Raw genomic sequence first — 27,197 nt, 5'->3', positions numbered from 1 at the left:
AAGTGACATTCAGGCTTAGACTGTATAAAAATCTTCCAGTCCTGACCCTAACGGAAGCTCAGATGCAGAGGATCCCATAGAAGACTCCAAGGCCCTTTGTGATGTAAGAGGCATGGAATAGAAAGAGTGTAAATGATCCTTTCACCTCCACTGACCTGCAATAAAATATGACATGTAAGTAGCTCAATCTGGGAATTGTTTTGTTTTGTTTTTACACCAGTTAGCCTATCTTGAATAATTTACCACCACCACCCAATCCTAGATGTGAAAATCTGGAAACAGATGACTACTTACCAGTTCTTTCACTAGATTTCTTGCGAGAGAAGACTGGGTCTTAACTTCTTGGTACTCCACTCAACACTTAGCACAATACCCTAAATAAATACATTAAATTATAAATATATTTATTAAACATGTACATATTTTAAATAAAGTCCACCCCACCCACTCTGGCTATTTTAATTTAAAATATAAACCTTATTTTCTGAAATCATTCCAATCAGGAAACAACCAAGATTTGATGCAATCAAAATGGCAACTGGAATATAATCCCTGTTTTCCCAGGTCACTTGTAGGAGAAGGGCTATTCTGAGGAGGAGGAAGTTACAGGGACAATCAAGTGTGTAGGTAAGAATCCTAGTGGCATTTGAATATTGAGCTCTGAATTATTCTTTCAAATCCTGAAAGCTTCTCTGTCTCACTGAGTCCTGCAGGGATCATTTTCTCCTTGGATTATATCCTCTGTGTTTGCTGCTGTCACTTCCATTCTCTTCTCCTGGCAGCCATGCTTCTACTATTGCTGGCCCACTTTTTAACTAATTCTGATATCTCACCTTTGATAAATTTCTCTTTCCAGCACACAAGGATCCATCCCGACACGTAAAAGTATTTGTTTGGCAACTAAAGAGCCAATTGCTATTTCAATGTTTACAGTCCCCTTCCTGGTGTTACGTGGGACACATTCACACAGAGCAGTGTTGGAGAATATTTATACATGATGTTCTCAAAACCATTTCTCCCCAGTAGCAAACCAGATCCCAAGCTTTAGGACCAGTTGTCAGCTATCTCCACCTGAGTTGCCTACCTATTTTCACCAGACACTAGCAGTCAATAATTGTCTTTCTCAATTAAGTGCCTTAATCCAAGTGGCCTAGGTGCCTGCTAATCCCAAAGCACTCACCACTATTTTTTAATGTAAACTTTGTTAAGTATAACATATATTTAGAAGGGTACTCACAGCACAAGTGTCCAGTTCAGCGAATCCCTTCACTGCTGTTAGTTAGTTGGAGAGTTAGTTAGCTAGCTTTCCCCCAAAGTCTTGGAGACTCCTTTTCAAAAAGGAATCCTGATAACAGTCCCTGGTATCCTAACACCTTTGATGTGAACAGGAAGATTCTCCCCACTCCTCTACTGCTGCTCACACATACTCCCACATGCTTTTGCTATATAAATAATGAATTAGAGTCAGAATTGGTAATCTCTGTCATGAAGACGCTTTGAAGGTTTGATATTTAGTTTGTACCCTTGCACACACTGATTTTTATTAAGTAGCACTTCTTATTTGCACAAAAGCATCTCAGGGATAGACTACATATTAACACTGTGCATAACACTCCAAAGGAGATATTTGTATGGTTCACTAGAGTCATATTTATAATGGACTCAAGACAACTCCAGAAACAGAGTGTGGTGGGGGAGGAACTGGCTTCACATCAGACCAAGAAATCCTTTCGTGTCTTCATTCATAATTCACCACATGCTGTGCTCCCTTTCACCACTGCCTTTAAAAATCAAGAGGTAAAGATACTGGATTTATAGCTGGATATAAATTTCAATACAGCCAAATCTTTCCTGCCTTCTCAAGCATAGCCCAAACATGTCTTTATTTAAGCACCTTTACCAAAAAATGGAAATTATTCTAAAAGGTGGCATTCCAATGTTCTGAAGAAGACATTCATATATTTAATTCATAGGAAGTAGATGGTAGATAGACAAAAGAAAAAGCATTCTTAGAATTATTCTTTCTTGCAGCAAAACACAACCAATCATTTCCTTTTTTAATCTTCCAATTTTGTATTTATTTAAAATAGCAGCTTTTTATTTTCCAAAACTATCCCTGAACATGATCTATCCCAGCTGTAACCTTACAAGTATCCATCTATCTTCAGAAAAAGTTATCGTTGCCATTTAAAGAATACTATGGAAATCCCTTTTTGTCCCATTCATAACTGAACAACATTTTATTTCTTATTTTTATTCGTTTGCTCCAACCAGGATACTCCCAGAGTTAAAAGGAACAAAAGATGATGAGAGTCATCTAGTTTATTTAGATTATTAGGTGTTTTTTCCTAGAATGTTTTTTCCCTGCACCATTTTTTCTCTTTAAATGTTTCAATTTTTTTCCCTGCCATGTAGGTAATTATACTTTTTTAAAGTCACAGAACCTGATTCTTCACATATACAACCCATGCCCCAATACCACCCTATCACTACCATAACTGCTTTGCAGAGAACAGGTATGCTGGATTTTAACACCTTCACACTGCTGCTATAGGGTCTGAGAGTATGGGAGATATCAGAGCCTGGGACTCTAAATGACTGTCCTCCCCCAACACAAAAATGAATATATTGAAATTATTTAGATGTTCTTAACATGTTTATTTCACTGCTCTTGGATTAAATGAAGCCTCTTTCCCCACATATTTTAATGAATTGTAAACATTCATGAAAAACTGGAACTGTCTCCTGTCACAAGTAATCCTGTTTCGCTGTTATTTAGGCCTAATGATAAAACATGCCCAATGGGCCTAGAGTGATCTAGTAAATGGCCAGATCGTAGGAAAGGACATTAGTATGTCCTGTGGCCAAGCAAGAAATATGAATCTATAAGTGAGCAGGAAATCTGAATCAGTACTCTTAAAACATGCTGCTCAATTTAGTTCCAATCTTTCGTACATATATATCATATATATGTCTTTAAAATGTTATGATTATTATATAAAAGTGTTAAAAAGCACAAAAGATTTTTAGGGCAGTGAAACTATTCTGTAATAAACTATAATAGTAGATACATGTCATTGTACATTTGTCAAAATCCACAGAATGTGCAACACCAAGAGGGAACCCTAATGTGGACTACAAAGCTTTGAGGGACAGTAACGTGTCAGTGTAGGTTCGTCAACTGCAAGAAATGTACCACTCTAATATGGGATGCTGGTACTGTGGGAGGCTGTGATTATGTGAGGGCAGAGAGTATGTTTACTTAAAAAAAATTTATATCTTTTTTCATTTAACATTACATCATATGGAATAAATACACAATACGGATATGTCTTCTCACTGCTCTCTCACTCTTCTCTAATTGGCTAAAGGATCATTTTGTGATGGCTTCCAACATCCCTACAACCTTGGACAAATCACTGTTTCTGAATGTCTTGTTTCAAAGAGATTTTTAGTCTTTCCTCACACAATTCCTGCACCTGCACTTCCCCTTCTCATTGCATGCAACTTCATTTTATCTCTATTTATTGTCACCTCACCTATCAGAGATAAAATCAGCTTTTCTAAAACCTTCCTTTATTTTTAGCAACTTTTGAGTTTGTATGAAAAGAAAAAAGGGTTACAGAATTAGATAACACTGGTCCCCCTTTCTCTAATCTTCTCACACCACCCACCACCCAATCGATTCTACAAGCTCTTGTCAGAGATAGCTTTTTAAAGAGCCCAAACCCAATCAATGATTTCTCGGTTTAAAACCTTGGCTGGCTCCCAGGTTCATGCTGGCATGCCATAAGTGCCCTTCTTGGTCGAACCTGCACTTACCTTTTTTCTTTGCCATTTCCTCAACAGATCATGGCACACTCCCATTTCCAACCATCGCCTTGCCATCGCTTTTCTCCTTCCACTTTTCCACTTCCAAGTTAATACATCCTTGCATTACAACTTATCTTCTCAGTGAAACCCTCTGTAGCCCCCTGCAGTAACAACAATTAACAGAATCTCTCTTCTCATTTGTACCACCAGCATAAAACTTTGTTGTGTTATACTATGGTTAGTTATTCATGTACTTGTCTTTCCAATGGACTGTAAGAAACTTGAGGCACAACTGACCTTAGCTATTTTTATATTCCCAACTTCTATCTGAGTGGCTGGCACTGAAATAGGTATCCTGAGAAGTCCAGGATTATTTGATAAAGGCATTCACATAATACCTATGAATGGTTCACCTGACCAAAGAGAAAAGTCAGAATTCTCTAATCTCACCTATGAAAGGAAGCAATAAGGATTTTTCCTTATTTCTACCTGGTTGGTTAGAGTGTGTACATTTCACTTGTACTATATTTTTTAAGGGACATAGTATTACCTCTTTTTGTCAACTTAGCTTAGAATAGCAAATTTTCCCTTATTCATGAAAATGGTTATGTAAATTTGATTAATGATTATCCACAAAGATCCATCCATCCAATCACTCAAATATATTTTGTTATCTTCCATGTGGAACAAATGAAGTTCTTCTTTTTATCCATGCTTCTATCTGGGAGACAGAGAACAAAACTATTTATATCAATCTCATAAGCAGAGTACAAAATGTCTCTGAAAATTCAAAATCTGATGAAAATTTTGACATCAGCCAAATCTAACTCTCATGAGTTCCACAAGAATCAGCCCCTGCAGTACTCCCTGAATAATGCTTTCCTTCAGCAGCTTAAAGCCAAAACCAGACTAATGGGTTTCAGGAAAAAGTAGTGGTTTCAGAAAATGGGGAAAAAAATGATCTGTTGAATGCTACCCACCACCACCACCACTCACCATTTCCCTACTTCACCTGCTATCACACACACACACACACACACACACACACCCTCACGTCTCCCCTTGTGAGCAAAGCTACTGAAAGAGGCATATATAGACACACAATTACTCTTACAGTGGTTTTTCAGGAATCCTTATACGGCATGAAAACCAGGTTAAGTGAGGTCAGTCAGGTTCCAAAGATGTTCCTGACTTACAGAAACCTTAGTTTCCAGGAACACATGTGGAAAAGATATCAGGTTGAAACATATGTCTGAGTTTGATGAGAAGCTCACTGGGCTGAACGCCATTAGACTTGAATTCTCATGTTGATTCTACCATGGTGATCTTAAGCAAATTTCTACATTTCTAGGTCTCAGTTTACTCACCTACCATAGGATATAATTGTCCAGTCTGTATTTTTTGTATTGGGGTTTACATTCTCCTCAAGGTATAAAGATACGTGCTAGATGCTACACAAAGGTGAAGGAAAAATAGGGACCACTATACTTAATGGTAAGTAATTCTAGAACTACTTTTATTAGAAAACAAGTAAAGGTAAAATTTAGTATCAACTTCAAAGTTGCAGAAAATTTTAAAGCTAAAATAGTGAACTTCAAAGACATTATATATTATATTCATTCTGACTGGAACTTTCTCTGTGCCTCCAGACATCTGCTGAATTGGCTCTTTTTCCTCTGCAGAAGTCCTCTAGTGAAAAATGATGGCAAAATACTGATAAATACTCTCCAAGTTCCCTTCTATATCTTTTCATCCTATGATTCTGTGTATTAAATGGCAAACAGCCAATTTGCCAGTTTGATTTAAACCTTAGTTATATTATAGCTCACTATTAAAACGTAATGCTTTGCAAGAAGAAAAGTGAAAATTCCAGATTGAGGTTTATCACAATTCTGAGTCAAAAGTCCTTTGTTTGTGGTGGGGAAAGGAAAAAGTAGAGGTATGATGAGAGGAGATTCTGGCAAGTGTGCCCCTCATAGGTGAGGGATGAAAGCAGGAGTGAAAAGTAAAGAAAATATGTAGAACCAGCCTGGAAATGTGGCTGGTACTCTGTGTCTCAGAGAGGAGAAGCAGAGATGGAGTGCTCCTGTAAGGTGGGAAAAAGCAACTTTTCCCTTCAGGAATGTTAAGAAAACTAGACTCTAATAAATACGGTCTAGGTAGCTTGATTACTTGGTTCTGGATGTCTATGAGAAGTAAAGGCCTTGTAAGGTTTAATAAGTATTTCATAGAGAGCTTCTTCAAATTATACCATTCCCTCCCTCCATATTTCATGTGCACAAATTAATCATAAATCTTGGCATAAACATATCCAGTCTTCATTTCATTACTTCATGGTGAATATGATGCTTTTGATTACTTCAACTAACCTTAACATATCCACTTGACTCTAAAATGGCCCTTGAAACCAAGGATGCAAATCCCCACAGACAAATGTAGTATGTTCAGAGATTTTATCTTGACAATCTGCACTAGCCAGGAAGAAAATGCTCTTTTGTCATTCACCAGGACTTTAATAAACTGGGAGCTTGTCAGAAGAAACGAGTACACATCAAGCTCCACAAAATAAAAACAAAATGCACTCTTGGGAAGACACGTTCATGGGAATATATTTTCTTCCACTTTAATTTCTGCTAAGGTTGTGATAATGGGATTTGTATCAAAATACTAAACAAAGAATCAGTGTAAGGATGACACTTAATGTGAGAAAATACTACTGTAGGTCAAAATGTTCTTTACAGGTAGAACTGTGGTTTAGCTGTGTGTGCATCTGGCAACATGGGTGTTTGTATATAGGAAGAAGAGTGTATGGGGAAAAATAACACACTGAATAGATTATCCATGGTTTATGAAAATAAATCAATCTCTGCCACCAAATTTATAGGCTCAGCATATTTTGTGTGTCTTATTGCTTTATTTATTTATTAAAATAAAAAATTTTAAAAACCACAGTAAAAAATCATCTCATTCCTGTTAGAATGGCTATGCTCGAGAAAATAAGAGGTAACAACTGTTGGTGAGGATGTGAAAAAAAGAAAACCCCTGTGTACTGCTGGTGGGAATGTAAATTGGTACAATCACTATGGAAAACAGTGTGGAGGTTCCTCAGAAAATTAAAAATAGAACTACCATATGATCCAGCAATCCCACTTCTGGGTATACATCCAAAGGAAATGAAAATAGGATCTTGAAGTGGTATCAACACTTCCGTATTCATCACAGCATTAATGGAAGATGACAATTCTCTTTATGGCAGAGAAGGATGTTGTAAAATAGCTGGCAAAATAATTAGAACAGATAAATTCATGAGCAAACTACAAATTTCTATTTTATGCACATAGTTCTAATGCACCTGGAGAAGAAAGCATTTCAAATTCTTGGCTGTAGTGTTTTCTGTGGAGAACGATAAAGTTCTGAAACCTTCATTGGGCTCTCCAAACAATTCAGGGTGTTGCCTTTGATCTTCACAGCCCCAGTATCATTTGGGTTCAGGTTTCCATAGAAACTGCCTTTATGTACCACCATGCCTGTTTCCGCTGGCCAAAGAACAGCTGCCAACACGCCTTAGGTGTGAATACCAAGGGCTGGAAACAACATATTTTCCATGGAGAAATTCCATTTTTGGAATTCAGTCTTTCAGTTGGTTGCACCAAGAATATTGGCCTTCAGGCCATAGAATAAAGCCCAATTATCTGATACTTATGGGAATATTTACTGGTAAAATAACATCAAGCCACAACATTATTAAGATGAAATAAGTATCTTGGCTTAAATTCTCAAAATTCTTTGACTTCCTTTTGGATACTTCCAAGCATGCCAATGTGTGTTGAAACTATAATTAAGTCCTCCTACTTCTCTATGAAAAATTCATGTCTGCCTAAATCGTAAAAGTTCCTTTGCAAATGGAAGGGGTTTTAGAACAATTGGCAACGAGTTATTAAAAAATAAAGTTCTTAGAACTAGAACACTTGTCTGTATAGCATATCTGGAGAGCTAAAGTAGGAACACAGAAATTCCCATCAAGTGCACTGGTGTGTGGAGATGCCCAGGGAAGGATCAAACCCCCTTCTCCAACCCATGGAGGGAGAGTCTGCAATTCAGTTGGAGAATAACCCATCACCTTTGGAAACCAGATTTTATTATGACCTAGTCTCAACTCAAATGTCATTTAAGAGGACTTCCATATGTGTTATAAAGAAGTGCCCACCCCAAAGTTACTCCCAACTACTTTTTCATGGCAGAACTGGTAGAAGAATCAGAAAATGTGGAAACAGGTCAATTGAGATTATACAGAAAGGAAAATGAATGAAGAAAATGAACAGAGCTTCTGGCAGCTGTGGGAAACTACAAGCTACCAAAGTATGTACAACAGGAGTCACAGAGGAAAGAACAGAGAGGAAGGGGCAGAAAAAAAATGTGAAGAAATAGTGACCAATAACTTCAAATTTGATTTTAAAAAAAGGTTGAGGGGTGCCCAGGTGGCTCAGTTGGTTGAGTGTCCAACTCTTCATTTTGGCTCAAGCCATGATCTGTGGACCCTTTCTCTCTCTCTCCCAAAATAAAAAATAAATAAAAATTAAAAAAAATTAAAAACCACAGTAAGAGATCACCTCATTCCTATTAGAATGAATAGCTATCCTTGAGAAAATTAGAGGTAACAACTGCTGGTGAGGATATGAAGAAAAGAAAACCCCTGTGTACTGCTGGTGGGAATGTAAATTGGTACAATCACTATGGAAAACAGTGTGGAGGTTCCTCAAAAATCTAAAATAGAACTACCATATGATCCAGCAATCCCACTTCTCGGTACACATCCAAAGGATATAAAATTGGATCTTGAAGTTGTATGGGCACTTCCATGTTCATATCAGCATTATTTACAATAGCCAAGATATAGAAACAACCTAAATGAACACTGATCGATGAATGGATAAAGTAGATGTATTAAATATATATATTTACATACACATAAATATGTACACATGAATATTATATTTCTACATAATAAAATATTAGTCAGCCATGAGAAAGAAGGAAATCCTTCCATTTATAAGAACATGGATGGTCCCTGAGGACATTAGCTAAGTGAAATAAGTCAGACACAGAAAGAAAAATATTATATGATATAGGTGGAATCTATAAAAGCTGAGCTTATAGAGACAGAGAGCAGAATGGTAGTTAACAGGGGCTGGGAGACAGGGAAAATGGGGAGGTGCTCATCAAAGGGTACAAACTTCTAGTTAGAAAATGAATACATTCTGGGGATCTAATGTACAGCACTGTGATTAATCAATAACAATCCTATGATGTACACTTGAAAGTTGCTAAAACAGTAAATCTTAAATATTCTCACCACAAAAAAGAAATGGCAATTATGTGAAATGATGGGGTGTTAGCTAACACTGTGATGATAATCATATTGCAATATGTAAGTACATCAAATCAGCACATTATACACCTTAGAGTTACACAATGTTATGTGCCAGTTATATCTCAATGAAGGTGGGGAAAGTTAATCTGTATATCTAAGAGGCTCAAGAACTCCAAGTAGGATACACTCAAAGATCAAGTACTTTTTTTACTGAGGCATTTGCAGATCTTAAAGCAGTGCCTAACACATAGGAGACTCTCAATAAATATAATAAATATTTGTTGAATCAGCAAATTAATTAATCTTCATTTCACAAATGAAAAACCTGGAGCACAGGGAAGCACAGCAATTTTCCCTAGGTCAAACAGTTAGTCAGTGATGGAGTTTGGTTTTAAACCTAGGTGGTCTGCCAACAAAACCCTCTATATCAATCTACACTAGTCTACATCATGTACCAGCCCTTGTGTTGTTAAAGTATTCAGAATATGCATTTTTTTGAAATCCATGTTCAATAATTAAACATCTCCTTCTGCCTCCCTTTGCTTCCATCTGAATATATTTGTTCATAGATAATGAGATAAGGACAAATGAGTGGAGCCCAACGTCAGTCTCTCAGATCACCCCAGTCCTGCCTCTATGGTCTCAAGTCTAAATTACAGGGACAAGAAGGGCCTTACGATGAAAAGAGATTTTCCTGAAATTAAATAATTACTGTCTGTGCTGACAAATCCCCAAATCTCAATGAAATAAAAGGTTGAGAGGAAAAATATATGGAATCAAAACTGGCTTGAAAAATATCAAACAAGAGAAGATCGATAAGCTTTGAAGAAATTGAAGGTTATCATCTAATTATATCCAGTAAAAGATTTTAGGACCAGACATTTTTACTGGTAGGTGATCCAGTTAATTTCATAACCAAAATAGCAAAGGTGACCAAAGTGAGTCCAAAATACAAAAGTTATAAATTGGTCTTACTTATGTGAATTTGACAAGGACCAAATAAAATAAGAACAAAGTAAATTGATCAGTAGACTAGAGCAAACATCTACCATAATTGAACGGCATTGATTTAAATTTTTTTTAACGTTTATTTATTTTTGAGACAAAGAAAGACAGAGCATGGACAGGGGAGGGTCAGAGAGAGGGAGACACAGAATCTGAAGCAGGCTCCAGGTTCCGAGCTGTCAGCACAGAGCTCGACACGGGGCTTGAACTCATGGACTGTGGGATCATGACCTGAGCCGAAGTCAGATGCTTAGCCGAATGAGCCACCCAGGCGCCCCTGAACAGCATTGATTTAAAGGGTCCAATAATTGTTTAATATTAGGAAATCTACAAATCTTTTTTTTTTCTAGAAATCTTTCCTTAAATCTGCAAGTCAAAGAACAAAAGCCATACAATCATCAAAAGATGCTAACAAGGAATCTGAAAGTCAGTAAATCATTCTTACAGGGAAAAAAGTAACTTTTAAGAGCTAGAACTAGAAGGAAATTATTTAATGTGCAAATAAATATTCTAAAATAATAACCTTATATTAAAAATAAATCTAGAGGCATTTACATAAATAGTAAATAGGCAAAGATATCTATCCAATATCACTCTTGATCTGGTAGAGCTATGTAAATGGAGAGGACATACTGTCATTATGATGGAAGATGAAATTAAAACTGTTTACACAAAACTGGTAAAGAATTAATCGAAAATTTCAAATTCAGTACTCAAGTGTAAGATATACAATGTATATCCACATTTTCTTGTACACCAGAAAGTATGTTAGAAAACACAATAGAATATATATTCCACTGACAGTACCATGAAGCATATATAAAATATCTAGAAATGACCCAAAAACATGTGAGGAACCTACACAAACAAAATGACATATTTTTACTATAAAGTGTAAAGTAGAAGGAGGTGAAGGGATAAAAGGAAACGAAAACATGGTAAGAGACTACTTTCTTCAAAGGAAAAATGGAATTCTGAAAATATATCAACTCTTTCCCAAAGTAAGTTATAAATGTTTCATAATCTTAATCAAAACACTTGCTAAAATCCAAAGTATTCTTCAGGCCCTACAGGGCTGCACATGATCTGGCCCTTGACTCCATTCCTGACCTCATCCCTATAACCCCTCATTCCTTCGGATCACACAAGCCTTCCTCCCGCTCCTCTGGCACCAGGAACCCATGATCCCTCTGCCTGTGACTACTCTTTTCCACTCACTCTCTCATGGCCTCCTCATAGAAATATTCTTGAACAACATTCTCTAACACCATCTCCATCATTCTCTGCCGTTGCCCTGCTTTTTTGTTTGTCACACCAACGCCACCTGATACTGCACCGTACAGCCATTCCTTTATTTGTCTACCGTCTGTCTCCTCTGAGAGATCATGAACCCCATGACAGCAGTGATTGTCTATCTTGGACACAAGTGCATTCCATTCCCCAGCACCTAGAATAAGGAATGCCTGGCACGGTGAAGGACTCCATAAACACTTTTTGAATGGAATAATGAGAAATCCCAACTGGATAAAATTATTCTAAATTTAGCCTAGAACTATAAATAGACAAGAGTGCAGAGTAACTTCTTAATGCAATAATAAAGGAGTCTTGCTTTACCAAATATTAGCATTTATTGTAAAATCATACTGGAGCACCTGGGTGGCTCAGTCAGTTAAGCGTCCGACTCTTGGTTTCGGCTCAGGTCATGATCTCATGGTTTGGTGAGTTTGAGCCCCACATCAGGCTCTGGGCTGGCAGTGTGAAGTCTGCTTAGGATTCTCTCTCTCTCTCTCTCTCTCTCTCTCTCTCTCTCGCTCTGCCTCTCCCCACTCATGCTGTTTCTATCTCTAAATAAATAAATAAATAAATAAACTTAAAAACAAAATCATAGTAATTAAGTCAGTGTTGTACTGGGAGACAGGCAGATTACTAAAACAAAATTGACAAACTCAGAATAACCATCGTTCATAAAAGAACATATCATAAAGTCAACATCATAACAAGAGGGAAAATTAATTATTCAACAAAGAATGTAAGGTACACTAGATCAATCTTTGAGGAAGAGATAGATTCTATAAAATCTAGTAAACTTCATGTTTTTAAAATGGCTTTAAAATAAAACAATTAAATAGAAAAATATGTGAATATTTTGCTGATATTTGGATGTAAATTATACTTGTCAGGAAATCACAAAAAATATGAAAAAATTTGGACATATAAAAATTTTAAGTTTATACACATCAAAAATGCTATAACCAAAATGAAAAGACAACATAATGGAGAAAGAACTCTTGGCACAATTAGGACAAAGGGCCATTGTATTTTTACCATATAAAGCAAGCTCATAAATCATCATGAAAAGCATTAAAAACTAATAGAAATACAAAAGCCAACAAACATATTAAAATGTACATTCTTAGTGGTAATCAAAAAATATAAATTAAAACAATGCCTCTATCAAAATGCCAAAATAATACATGCTAAAAGTTAATAAAGATGCAGTGGGATAGTTCTCATACATTGCTGGCAGAAAGAAAAATTGGTGAAAAATTATGGAAAAAAGTTTCCTGTTTAATAAGTAACTCTACTCTTAGAAGTTATTCCTAAGGAAATACGTGTGGACTGAGATTTATATCTGAAGTTTCTCATCACAAGATTTTTTATATAACAGCAAAAATTTACAAACAAAACACAAACTCCCCAATCATATGGTGAAATCATTTATGGGACATTCACACAATGGGTGATTATGCAGGTTTTAAAATATGTTTTCAAGAATCTTTAATAATATCTGCTAGCATTTATTATATATAAAGTTAAGTTAGGAGGAAGAAAGGAGGAGAAAAAGAATTCAAAATTATATACACAGTTATTACAAGATATTACATCTGAATCAGGGCTCAGATTCTGTAGATTAAAAGAATTATGTCTCTCTCAACACAGTAACTGAATTTAGAGCCCAGGTCTTTTTGGTAGAGTAGAACCATTTGCTTTTATAAATGTGTATGAAGTAAAAGGGCATCCTGGTAAAAAATGAAATGAATCCCAAAGCCATACTCTTGAGAGAGTCAAAGATATAAAAACATGTCTGATGAGCTAGGGTGGGAGAGGATGGAGATATCCAAACCCAAGCCAGATGTCAACAAGATAAGGTGTTGTCCACAAGGAAACTCACATAAGAAAGGTTAGGCCACGGATCACCCAAACTGAGACCTAAGGCCAAAGTCATTGAAAGGAAAGTGGGTTTCTGGACCGGTGTGTATCTAATGCTGGAACCTGTTCCAACACAGCCTCTTACCACCACCACCCCCAGGTCCTCTGAGGACACCAGATGGGCAATGTCTATCCAGCTCTTTAGCACTGTCCCTGACATGGAGTTCATGCTCATTGAACATTTTTCTTGAATGAAAGAAAAAAACATGTGAGTCAATGAATCAATAAGTGAATCAAAAATTATTTAGCCTGAGGCATGTATTTTTACTGTGGGCACCTCAATGAAGCATGATGCTGAGAAGTATCCTCTTTCAAACCTCAAAGTGTGGATCCATAGATATTTTCACCAGGAGCAGTAGGCCATTAGGAACACCATGACAGTGGTGCCTCCACATTGAGGAAATGCCTGGGTGCAGTAGAGTTCATAGCAGAATTCTCCTGGGGCTTAGGAATGCAGCCTATGGCCCTCAGGGCTGTATTCAGTTTCAGAAGGCAGCTGTGGGTAAGCAACTAGGGAATGGAATTGAGGTAAGAGTATAAGAGACCTTGGCAAGTTTCAAGATATTTGGAAAAAAACACCCAGGGAAAAGCGTGAATTTTTTGCTCCTGTGTCTGGTTGGTGCCCAAGCCATTGTTACTTGAATGTTTCATAGAAAGACTGTTTTACTTTATGGACACAGGCTTTTGTGAAATAAATTATGTAAAGTATACAGTAATATACCTGTTTCATAAAAACAAAAAGTCTTAGGTAAACATATATATACACACATATACACACGCACACATACACTAATGCCTCAACACAGAGAAAAACATTTCTGTATTTAAAACTTTTTGTTAAGGGCCTTGGATTTTGTAAACTGGAGAAAAAAAGAGAGATAGCTGTTCATTTAAAAAAAAAAAAAAAGTGTAAATAAAGGTCAATAAGCACTAAAATCTTGTTCTGCAGGAGGAACCGGAGAGGAGACCAGCTTGCTGGTTAGCACTGCAGATGCAACAGCAGGGACTCTAGATGCTTCTTGTGGCCCCAGCAACAGCATCCCTGAAGGAGAGAGGAGCCAGAACCAGCTCCTCCTGACAGCGACCGACAGGTGAAGTAAGCTCAGGCAGACCTGTAGAGCTAGTTTGGACACATCTGGGGGAGGTGGAGTTCTCACACAGTGGGTGAGGATGAAGCCTGAAAATATGTCTTGCCATGGTCATTGAGACCACAGTTTCACTCCTACACTGTTGTGGCCTGAGGAAAAGGTTTTGCAGGGCTTTTCCTCCAGGAGTTCTTAACCTTCTAGAGGAAAGAAAGCAACAATGCAGAAGCTAATGGTGTTAGACAATACAGGACTATGTGGAGAATTAGGAACTGTAGGAGTTTAGAAGAAAGTTCTCTAGAATCAAATAGCCAGAAAATATTTTATTAAGAAGAAAGGAATTTAAATGTGGATGTAAAGGATGGCCTGGAACCAAATGAAATAAAATGAGAAAATTAAAGGTGAGAGGCAGAGGGCCTTCCAGTGGCATGTTTATCCTCCATCATTTCATGGAGGGTTCTAGAATGGTTAAGGTAACTAGTAAGTCTAAGAAGCAATGGTCAACGTAACTAGTAAATTCAAAATTTCATGTATAATATATAGTCTAATCTCATAAAAGGACTACTTATTTTCTATGGAATATTATTAAAGCTCCAAAAGTCAAGGAATAGTAAAGATAAAACATCTGCCTCATGATCCCATTCTAAAGCAGAAAGGATGGACAGAGAGAAAAGACATAATTACAGAAAACTTGTGCTGTGATTTTGCTGGAGATAGAACCACCAGAATCTGACAGTATTGAACACCCCCTGGTGGTCATATTAGTGAAGACTGGTTACTTGGGAACTTTCACCCATTTTGCTACATGGGGAATGATTCCCAAAGAGGAAATGGCATTCATTGACTTGATTCTCCTTCCCCTTCATTAATTTGCATACAAATGCAGCTCATCTTGATTTATTTCCCTCCACCAGCACTGTCTGGTAATTCTAAAAAGCCCCTCCTTTGACCACAGCTGTAGTAAAATGAAGACCGAGGGAGAATGTGTAGATATATAGGCAATAATACAATTAATTCCAGATGGCAAGAAGATACGGTTCTGTATTTCTAAAGAAAATACCGAACAGGAGGAAAATCAATGGTGTGGGAAATTTTGGCATTTAATGTTATTCATCCAGATCTCAGATGTTGCTGTGAGACAGGCAAAGATTAAATAACTATGCAAAACACCTAGCAAAATCCCTGTAATTGAGCAAGTACTCAGTAAACATTATTCCTTTCTCTTAAATACGTACTGATATATTTCTAAACGGGATTCAGAAACAAAATGGACGACACACACAAAAAATGGTATCTATGTGAGGTGATGGATGTGTTAATTATCTTGATTGTGATAAGCATTTCACATTGTATATGCTTATCACATCATCATGTTGTTCACCTTATATATATGCACTTCTATTTTTCAATTATACCTCTGTAAATCTTGGGGGAAACCTGGAAAAGAAGGAAACAGATGACAAAGGAAAAAAAGAAACAAGTTAGATTTCATAGAAAATAAAAATACCATTATGACATAGAATTGAAAATTCCACTATGGGATCTATTTTCTGCCTGACATACACTGCCTTTTCTTAGCTTTTGTATGTGTCCTTCGCTCAGCAACAGCAGAAAAAAAGAAAAATGGGGAAAGGGCCATCCAATTTTCTAACTATTGAACTAATAAGGAAAACTCATTTCTCTGCTACTTGCAAGACATATGACCTTAAACAAGTCAATTTATTTGGGTCTCAGTTTCTCCACCCAAAAAATGAAGAGACTGTCCTAGATAGTTCTCTACTGCTGCTCATGGATTACCAATAAACTAAGAGGAGCTCATTTGTCCTTGGTGAAATGAACAATGTAGAGTTTTACATATATTACTAAATCGAAAGACTGTCATCAATTCTGAGATTAAATCCTTCTTACCCACATGGTGTTAAAATATCTCTTCTTTTGTGAAGTAGTGGTGACATGATATTAGGGGTGGCTTTAATGTCCTAAGTAAAACACTGCCAATCCTAAACTGACTCCCCAAATTTTTGGTCTATGAAATCACTGAAAATCCACTGAAATTCACTGAAAGAGTGGATATGGTAGAATGATAGTGAAATCTGTAAACAGTTGAGAGCCTCTGTTAATTCAATCCAGGCTCTGTTAATTACAGACTTATGCGACCTTTTTATTTGTTTGTTTTATTTAATTATTCTAAACCCAAGATATGATTAGGCAATCTGTGCTTGAAATGTTATTGATCACACAAACGGAGAATCTGAAAACTCCTTTCCTTGCTGATCTCTAAAGGTCCTTCCAGCTCTGCTTTCTAGACTAATACATGGACATACACCTTAGTTACACTGTAACACTAACAGAACCTCCAGATCACACAGGAGGTCAACTCAGAAAAAAACACCTGAGTGATCAAATCAACCTTCCCAAGCTGCAAACAGTAGAGAGGGCTAAAACAAAGGGAGAGAAAAAGACTGGCTATAGAGACACATCACAGAAAAAGAGTAGCATGCTAACAGAATGCCTTCTGCATATGCTTATTAGACAAATATTAGATGCAATATATACATGAAAGAGTCATTTTTTTCACCCCTAAAAACATAAACTGCTAGTCATAAGTTTTAAAAATTCCAAATTTCTTCCTTGGGTTTCACCTCCTTCTTTATGTCAACTTCGTGAATTCTCCTTCCCAGGAGGGAAAAAACAAAGGATATTGGAAAAATAAAAACTGAGTAACCACAAAGGGTCCCCAAGCTCACTCTTTGGTCTTTAACACTGTTTCCCTACAGAGCTTGTAAAGTGGAACACACACACACACACACACACACACACACACACACACACTCCTCTATAGTATTCTTCCTGTCTCTGATAAGCTACTGAATCCAAATACAGGTCACAGGCACCACCTAGAGGCATTAATCATAAGTCTGACTCTCACTTCAGTGAACTCTATCTACAAGTCAGTTCAAAATGCAGTTGAGTTTCCCTCTAATCACAGACTTGAAAATTAATCAAGTGCTCCCATATCTAAATGCAGTCGGGGGAGGAAGTAAGGCCAAATCAAGAGGAGATATGCAAATATACACATCCTGTCAAATTGTTAGACTTGCTGTATCACCATCTCACTTGTTAACACCTTTGTGGTTTCTTCACTTGTGCCTCTTCCACAAGAAAATGCACAACATAAAGGCCACAATTCTACTTGTGGGTGTCAAGGAGATCAGGAAAGTGAAACCATAATAATTCCACATAAGCCTTAACTCAACAAACAACATGCCCTTTTAACAATGAAAATATGTCTGCAATAAATGTTATTAGACTCTGCCAGTTACCATTGCTATCAGGGACAAGGAGTGCATTTCCAGAAAGTTTAGCCTTCCTGTGCTGGCTTTATCTCATCAGCAATAACCAAATATCTGGGTGATGTTTTAAATTAACCATCTGCACATCTCATCTATGTAACATTAACTTGAATAAATAAATAGGTCCCCAAAATTCAAAGGTCTATCTATATCCAAAGTATCACAAATCACCAGGCAAAGTTAAGGGATGGCTGAAAATAATGAGGAGCCATGAGCTTCCTGTGCATAATTGAGTCTACAACTCAGGACTATGTTTGACAAATACCTTGGACTTCTAAGCCAACCAATTTAAAGCTAAGGTAGCTCAGATTGGCAAAAATTATGTTGGCTAGGGACAATGGAGTCCCAGGTTCCACTCCCATCTTTATTACGATGTAGCTGTGGGATCTAAGGCTATTCATTTAACTTCTCAGTTTTCTCATCTATAAAATAAGGAGGCTGTTTATTATGAATTGCAAAACTCTATAAGCATAAACAACTTTTCATTCTAATTTAAAAGTCCTAGGTATAAGAAAGCTTACGCAAAACACCTGCCCTTTATTGGCATTGATGCTTTGTTTCTACAAACCACTAGTGGGCAGTGTTGGGCTACTGCCTAAGACAGCCTGCAGGGTGAGCAACGAACTTCTGCTGGCAATGAAGAACCACTTCTGCAATATTTTTCTCAGAACTGTGCCCACCTACCCACTGCTGCAATTGCTATCTTGCTATTGCTATAAGATACAAAAACGAAAATTTAAAGAATAAAAGGCTCAACATTAGACGTTGTTTTCTTGTTTTACCATAAGTTGATCATGAGTCTCCTAAGTGGTATAATTTTAGCTCAATCTTTAATTAATCACCTAAATTATTATAGCAACTCATTAAAACTACAATTGTGCATGAAAGAATTAGGATGTTATTTAATGATCCAGAACAATTATATAGGATTTTGATTTATCCAAATAGATAGATTTCTGAAAATGTGTGTACAGCAACACTTTTTATGATGGCAAAAGTAATACATTTCACTAAATAAATTTTAGCTTCACAGAAAAGGCTATATAAATCCCCCAAATCTTAACATCTTGAAAATATCACTTTATATTTTGTGGTTTATCCTTTCTATAAGCATTTAACTTTTCTTTTTTTTTTTTTTTTAAGTTTATTTACTTAAATAAGAGAGTGTGAGCATAGGCATGGGAGGGACAGAGAGAGAAGAAGAGAGAATCCCAAGTAGGCTCTGCACTGTCAGCACAGAGCCTGACACAGGGCTCAATCTCACAAACCATAAGATCTTGATCTGAGATGAAATCAAGAGTCAGACATTTAACCGAATGAGCCACCCAGGTGCCCCTAGCTTTTCCTTTTAAAGAATCTCTGCACATATTGTTTTATAATGTGATTTTCTCTCATTAATTTTGTCATGAATATTTCAATGACATTATCTTCTCCATCAGCCTCATTCATTTCCACTGTATTGCATTATAAAGACAAGAAAAAATCGAGTCAGCTGTCTTTTTTGGAAACTTAAGATTCTTACTTTTTTTTTTTTTTTTAATGTTTATTTATTTTTGATAGAGTGTGAGCAGAGGAGGGACAGAGAGAAAGGGACACACAGAATCCCAAGCAGGCTCCCAGGCTCTGAGATATCAGTACAGAGCCCAACACTGGGATCAAACTCATGAACTGCACGATCATGACCTGAGCTGACGTCAGATGCTTAACCACCCAGGTGCCCTATAAGATTATTTCTAATTTCACACAGAAATGAATATCCTTAGTGAGAAGTCTCTGATATGCTATCTGAGCATAACTGAAGGTTGAAAAACTGGGCAACAATTCCAGTCGTTTCAAAGTTCAGATGTCTTTGTCTCAGACAGTTTTAAATAGATTCCTGAATACTTGAAGAAGGCTGGTGGTGAGTTTTCTAATCTTGACTTATACCAACTCAGATGCTGTCTTAATCCGCCCCAGCTGCTATAGCAGAATACATGGACTGGGTGGCTTATAGACAGTAGAAATTTATTTCTCACAGTTCTGGTGACTGGGAAATTCAAGATCAGATGAGATGCCAGAAGATTTGGTGTCTGCTGAGAACCTACTTCCTGGTTCCCAGACAGCTGTCCTCTTGCCGTGCCCTCACACAAAGCAAAGCTATGTCCTGAATGGCTAGCTACACCCAAGAGTTACAAGGAGCACTCTCCATAGAAGACCTGGTATCTTTTCCTCATAATTACTGGAAGATGCTACAATAACAGAAGCTAGCAGAGAAAGTTAAGTCAAAGACAAAAACACAACCAAGAATCACCAAATAGTTAAGCAAAAATCACACCCTGAAACATAAGCATAAATCCAAATACACAGAACTAACTCCTGAGGAAATAAAATAAATACAACAAACTGAGAGTGATTTTTCTTTCTTTTTTTTTTTTTTTTAATGTTTATTTTTGGAAGAAAGAGAGAGACAGAGCATGAGCAGGGGAGGGGCAAAGAGGAAGGGAGACATAGAATCTGAAGAAGGCTCCAGGCTCTGAGCTGTCAGCACAGAGCCCAACGTGGGGCTCGAACTCATGAACCATGAGATCATGACCTGAGCTGAAGTTAGACACTGAACCAAGTGAGCCACCCAGGTGCCCCGAGAGTGATTTTTAAAGTATAATTAATATCTTTAGAAGCGTTAATAAAAAAAGATACCATATTCTTGTAGCAAAATAGGCTGGTGCAAAAATTTATAAGACTAGTTATGATTTAAAATTCTGTAACTGAAATAAAACTCAGTAGATGAACTGAGTAGACACACCTGAAGGACAGAGACAGCTGAAGAACAAATTAGTGAACTAGAGCACAAATCAAAAGGTCAAAGTGATGAAAACTGGGGGGAAATGAAGAATGAGAGAGTGGAGACAGCTAGTATGAATGACTTATAAATAAAATGAGTATGAATGGGAGAAGAGAGATAGGAGGGAGAGAGAGTAACATGGAATACTGAAAGATACAGATTAAGCAATGCTGGATGATGGAGGAGAACCATTAAGTTAAGCATGGCAGTGAGGTCCCTGCTGGAGGGATCATCAAAAAAAGAGTAACAAATGATACATAATAATAAATAATAAAAAAAGACATGTGTTTTATAGTACCAGGAGAGAAAGTGGGGGTAAAGATAGTGGATGTGAAGTTTCTAAATTGGTGTCAGGAAGTTGACCAAGCTAACATTTGCCACCTTATTTTTTGTTTGACATAGTGAGGTGAGTTTTTCTTTCACCCATCCCTATTTCCTGGAAGCTGAAAGCTTCTACACCTAGGTGATAGAATGCGGGCTGTCTGTGCTGGGCAGAGGACAGGCTTTTAATGTAAGATATAAAAGGAAAGGGATATGTTGATAGGAAATAAACATCTATAATATAAAGTGTCAGATCTTTTTAAAATTTATATTCTACTTTCCAGCCAGACTAGCACTTTTACCCTCCTCTATCTTCTGGACCTGTCCAGCACAGAAATCTTGGGGAACAGAAAAGGAGACCTATTTCAGGAGCACCCACAACAGAGTAGGTTGGGATTAGGATGAAAGAGAAGTAGTTAAGAGGATCAAGGACCATGGGAATAGCTCAAGGAGAGTCCAGGATGCCTGGGTGGCTCAGTCGGTTAAGCATCCAACCCTTGATTTTGGCTCGGGTTATGATCTCACAGTTCATGGGTTCGAGCCCTGTGTCAGGCTCCAAGCTGACAGTGCAGTGCCTACTTGGGATTCTCTCTCTCACTCTCTCTGCCCCTCCCTCTTGCTTTCTCTCTCAAGATAAACTTAAAAAAAGACTGTCCAGATAAGATTCTGTGATGAAGAGGATGGACTTATGCCACCACCCTCCCTGCCCCCATTGGAGGCTATAAGTGAAAGCTCACCTACATGAATGGAGAATGAAATGGGTAAAATAAAGAAAGTCATTCTTAAGTTCTCACCCCCAATGGATGTTATATGGGTTAAACTATAGTGCAAACCTGAACTGAGAGCTGAATGAACCTCATTTGCAACTCTGTTTTGTGTGTGTGTGTGTGTGTGTGTGTGTGTGTGTGTGTGTGTGTGTGTGTGTTTTTGTTGTTGTTTTTCCAGCTGAGAAAGAGGTAGGGCATGCTTTCCCTCATCAGTTAACAGCAGACACCTGCATTTCTCCAGTGGTTAAAAAAAAGCCATGTTGGAACAAGTGCCCAACTTTCCTTTAACAATTTCTCCTTATCATCAGTTTTCTATCTCTAAGATAATAGGCAGAGTGACCAAGTTATAGTTCACAGCTTCCCACAGGAGTGTCCCCAGGGGCATGTGAGTGTCAAGTTGTGCCTGAAGCAAATCATAAAAAAGAACTGAGCTAAGAGACAATCCACCTTGGCAACCAAAATTATTAGCAAAATGGTACCAAGAGAAGTGGATCCAAAATAAGGTGGTTTTGGGGTTTGGAATCTTCATAAGGAGAGAGAAATAGTGTTTCATTTTGTGATTTGGTCAGTGAAGTCAGTGAGTGAGTATATAAACTGAGAAGACTGGAACCATGCCTTCTTCAAACCCAATAGGTCAATTCCTTTACCGAGCTTCTTTGCAATATAGGAAAAGTGGTATATACATCCTTATTATCAGACTGATGATTCCTTTTTGAAATCTGGATCACATCTAGAAAGGGAAGATACATTCACAGAATTTGACCAGGGGAATAGATATGCAGTGATTACATCAGAACCAATGTGATGGCCTATGATGGTCAGGGCAAGAGCTAAGGTAGCTTATGTTGTATGTTACTAGATAGAGAAAGCTAAAGGTATCTGTCAGAGCACAAAATGGTTCCCAGATGGGCTGAATCTGGACTATAGGTTGTGGTAAGAATAAGGAGTAAGAATAAGGTGTATCAGAACTATAAACAGAGGAGAGTTATGAAACATTTGTAGCCTCTGCCTTCAAGGTGATATGTGGGTTAAATGCCACAAATGCATTGGCCTTGATACATGACGGATTGGTGGCCTCCATATAACACTAAAAAATACTGAGAAATTTCATACCAGTGTTTGATCACTCAACAAGAGGCCAAAGAGACTGCTAATTGGATCATGAGAATATAAATGTATATAAATACACACACATACGGGTATGCATGCTGCGGAGTAGTTAAGAACAGGATGGATTCATTCCTTCACTCCACACATGTGATTTAGGTTGGACTTACCTCAACCCTGGTTCTGGGAGTGCACATAACCCATATCTGAGCAGTGTACTACACCTAAACTCTTACACTAAGGTTTGACCAGTTGGTTCGGGGATGGGCAATCATTAAAAGCTGTATTTGTTTCCTATTACTGTTGTAAGAAATTACCACAAATTTAGTGACTTAAAATAATTTATTATATATTTATTATCTATTATGGATCCTCAGGGCTGTGTTCCTTCTGGAGTCTCTAGAAAGGAGTGTGTTTCCTTGCCTTTTGTAGCTTCTGGAGGCCACCTCATTCCTTGATTCATGGCCCCCTTCCACCATCTTCAAAGACAGTAGCACAGCATCTTTTCTCTTCTCTGACTTCCTGCCTTCCTCCTGAAACTACTTCAGACCCACCTGGATACTCCAGGATGATCACCCCGTCTTTTTTTTTTTTTTTTTAAATGTTTATTTTTGAAAGAGAGACAGACAGAGCATGAGCAGGGGAGGGGCAGAGAGAGAGGGAGACACAGAATCCAAAGCAGGATCCAGGCTCCGAACTGTCAGCACAGAGCTCAATGTGGGGCTTGAACTCACAAACTGTGAGATCATGACCTGAGCTGAAGTCGGATGCTTAACTGACTGAGACACCCAGGCACCCCTGATCACCCCATCTTAAGAGCCACAACTTAATCACATCTTCAAAGTTCCTTTTGCCATGTAAGGTAACATATTCACAGGTTCTAAAAATTGGGACATGGATATCTTTGGGAAGCCATTAATCTACCTACCACATAAGCCAATCAAGGTCTTTCCTGGAACATTTTCTAGAAATATAAAAAACACTAACTGAAGAAATATCATGAGCCTAGAACTACTAGTGGCCATATCTGCCACTTGAGACAAGAATCAGGGCATCCCAAAGGAAAACAAAGTTGAAAGATAAAGGAAAATGGTCTTGATAATATTTTTCAAGCTCCAGGACCACCCATGCCTAAAACCAACATTACCTAGACCACATAAGGTAGTCTTCTAGCTTATAGCTATATATAGCTAGCTACATAAATTGATTCCCCCCCTTTTTTTTTTTTTAACGTTTTATTCATTTTTGAGACAGAGAGAGACAGAGCATGAACGGGGGAGGGTCAGAGAGAGAGGGAGACACAGAATCTGAAATAGGCTCCAGGCTCTGAGCTGTCAGCACAGAGCCCGACACGGGGCTCAAACTCACGGACCGTGAGATCATGACCTGAGCCGAAGTAACCGACTGAGCCCCCAGGCGCCCCTGATTCCCCTTCTAATAGAAGTTAGATTGAATTAGGCTGCTATCCATTATAATAAAAAGAGGCCTAGTAATGAAACTAAGCAATGGAAAAGCAAATGATTAATTGGAATTTAGGTGTTATCCATCACTGAATCAGATAGAAAATGTGTTAAAGAGAAATAACATTAGCAATATGAGGCCCTCCACTTTTTAAGGAGTATCCTAGAAAAATAATTGTTTCATTAGAGAAAATTACCGACTTACGAAACCATATTACTGATGTATTAATACCAGAGTATTTGGATTTTGGAGTCCTGAAAAATTAAGATACATATGGAATATGGCATGGGAAAAATTGGGTAAAATAGATCAGTATTTTCTGTTGGGAATTCAAAATGCCCCAACTGTTGAGCCAAGTGCTCAGTGGTGGTGGTGGTGGTGGCAGTTCTAAATTTAAGAAATGGCTATTTTCCCAGAGGACTCATACTGTTATTATGGGAAACACCGGGACTCTCAGCTATTACCACAGAACAGTTCTTCCTTCTCCTGTAAATTATATGAGTTGGTAGATTGTGAATATTGTTTCTTGTTCTTCCACAACATACTGCAAGGATCTGTTATGTCTCGGCCAGAGGTACATAATGCTACAAGGAAAGTGAATATATGATGCTTACAAAATATTATGAAATAGCCTCCTTTTTATGTGCAAAAACATTCTTGCTTTCCTATGTGTTAAAAATAGTGGAAGAGGCCCTGAGGAACTGAGAAGCTTCCAGAGTTCCTGCAACCATTCTTATCTATTCTCTCCTACACAATGACCTTAGCCCCTCACTGCTCTCCACTGTTCTTGATAAAATCCAAATTGCCCAAACCATAGCTACTAATCTGAAAACTATTCCTCCCTCTCAGGAGAACACCCTTGCCTAATTCTCCAAACTACCTAATTGTCAAGTGCCCCTTCTTGCTAAACCTCAAGAAAAAGTTTATACCCCTCCCTCTGCCCCCAAGTTAGAATGTTCTTCTCAAGCCCAGCATTTTTGGATCAAGATTTATGCTGATGGTGCTCTGGATGGTTACTGTCTACAACAGAAAGAGAGGAGGAAAACCTTTTCTCTTCAGTATACTGAATGAGAGAAGAAAATTTTGATTTAATACCTCCCCAGGCCCACTATTTTTTCTTGAAAGAAAGCAAGAAAGAACACCTTCTTCCAGAAGTGGGCAAAGGATTGACTGATGGCGGCAGGCCTGAGATCTGACCTCTCAGACAAACCGAACTGACTCCATTTTAGACCTGTTTGAAGACCCTTGCCTCGGATAAAGGTCAGTATGCATGTAATATCTGAATATACCTGGGACTAAAAGAATAACCCTATAAACCAGTCAATAGCAGTCTTACGGCAAGTAAAGAAAATTGAAATAAAATAAAGGTCTAGCTCAGAAAAAAAGAGCTAACCCTACTTGAGGTGGAACAAAAACACTAAATCTGGAAGAAATTGTATCTGTCCCTTAGAAGACTTCAGCTGAAACCCTGGCCCTGTCCCATTTACTTTAGAGAACTAGAGATATTACTCCTGGGAGTTACAGGTGGGGTTTTTTTTTTTTCCTTCAAGAATTCAGATTTCGAATTTCTCTATTTTCACTTGAGGTTACTCTTTCACTAGGTAACCACTTTGTCTTTTCTTTCCTGATGACTGCTGGTGGCCATGGGCACTGGAAGAAGAGTGGAGTCACTCCCTCCTGGTCCTACTGGGGGAAGAAGTCTGCAGGTAAGCATTCTGTGTGTAAGTGGGGAACAAATGAACTCTGAGAGCTCACATAGGAATTCCTCTTCAGGCCAAAGAGAACTGACCATTTTGACTGAAATGTGACTCCTGTGGCCAATACATTCGTTTGAACATATTACCCACCACAGTGGTAACCTGATTTTAACTACCAAACCCATAGAATTTGTATCCAGGGACCTTTTTCATAAAATCCGAGAATAAAATCTGCATACACAGTTTTGCTGATGGATCATTTTATGCCAACTTTCTGGTGGAGAAAAATAGGGAAAAATATTTTTGTTTATTCTATGTGATCAAAGGAAAAATAGAAAGGTGAAAAGTGGCCATATGAAATGTCCCATTTAGAAGGACTTTGTGTGTGTGTGTGTCTATTCCCTTTTATCCTCAGGGGAACCCAAGGATTTTAACAAAACTTCACTAATGATGTCAGCAACTCTGCATACAGAACAAAAATAACAATAGAGTCAATGTGTGGGTTGCCATGCCTACAAGGCCACAAGGAATTACCAGCTGCATGACTGCCTCGTCATTTTTGATCTTTGAGTGTGTGCCCTGCTTCCATTAAACAATGTTAGGATCAGTGACAAGGTGTCAGCGATATTAAGCTGGGGGTGGGGTGGGGTGGGGTGGGGGAAATGAACGTCTTATCCCTCAGCACATCACTGAGATATAGAAGACATCTGTCACTCTGGGGTAGCACCAGGTATGGCAAGACAGGTAAAAGCCCCAAAATGGCATTTGTGCACTTCAGACATAAAAAAACAACTGACCACTGTAAGCTCATTTATGTAGTGGTAGAATGGGCAGTCTCCTGGAGATGGACGGCATCAGAAGCCAAGGTCAGGATTTTCTTGGTAAGGCATTTTAATAACCTCCTGCCCAAGGGAGGATGGAAGAGAACACACCCCGCCTAAGGCACTGACATCAGCTAACACAAAAACTGGAGGGATTACTCCAATTAAGAGTAAAAAAAGCTGCCCTGCTCTCCCTACCACCACCCTTGTAAGCAAACAGGGGGCTACAGATAGGAAGACAAAGGGAGCAGACGGAGACGGAATGACTCCTTGCACGTAGAGAGTGCAGGACTATCTACCACTGTGGCATGGAAGATAAAGACGCATGTTCACCTCCACAGATCTTAATCAAGATGTGCTTGGAC

At 38.0% G+C, this 27,197-nt stretch overlaps 1 protein-coding gene and 2 long non-coding RNA genes across 9 annotated transcripts in view; 2 read left to right on the top strand and 1 right to left on the bottom strand.

Annotated features, from left to right (window-relative positions):
* Positions 1-27,197, bottom strand: part of LOC102951587 (cytochrome c oxidase assembly protein COX18, mitochondrial) — a 46,793-nt gene continuing 19,596 nt past the window's right edge. For 3 of the 5 annotated variants that reach the window (XR_006216945.1, XR_006216947.1, XR_006216946.1), the window contains 5 exons: positions 6,943-7,089; positions 4,364-4,534; positions 3,823-3,974; positions 295-374; positions 65-155 (listed from right to left, as the gene is read on the bottom strand). The gene's annotated coding sequence lies outside the window, so the exon portion shown is untranslated. Of the gene's footprint in view, positions 156-294; positions 375-3,822; positions 3,975-4,363; positions 4,535-6,942; positions 7,090-27,197 lie in introns of all 5 variants that reach the window. The other 2 variants (XR_006216944.1, XR_006216943.1) reach the window with 1 other exon arrangement.
* On the top strand, positions 84-21,788 carry LOC102950905. Of its 3 annotated transcripts, none has more exons than XR_006216948.1 (4): positions 84-174; positions 504-627; positions 14,349-14,490; positions 21,613-21,788. It is a non-coding gene; the product is annotated as an uncharacterized LOC102950905 (long non-coding RNA). The 3 variants fall into 3 exon arrangements; XR_006216949.1 differs by having other exon boundaries at positions 14,349-14,495; XR_445672.3 differs by lacking the exon at positions 21,613-21,788 and adding an exon at positions 19,855-20,242.
* LOC122238018 lies at positions 25,421-26,612 on the top strand. The gene is made up of 3 exons (XR_006216950.1): positions 25,421-25,574; positions 25,916-26,020; positions 26,427-26,612. It is a non-coding gene; the product is annotated as an uncharacterized LOC122238018 (long non-coding RNA).

Source organism: Panthera tigris, chromosome B1, assembly GCF_018350195.1.
Source record: "Panthera tigris isolate Pti1 chromosome B1, P.tigris_Pti1_mat1.1, whole genome shotgun sequence".
Taxonomy (NCBI): Eukaryota; Metazoa; Chordata; class Mammalia; order Carnivora; family Felidae; genus Panthera; species Panthera tigris.
The sequence above is the reverse complement of the archived record's forward strand: the minus strand, read 5'-3'. Positions and strand labels throughout refer to the sequence as shown.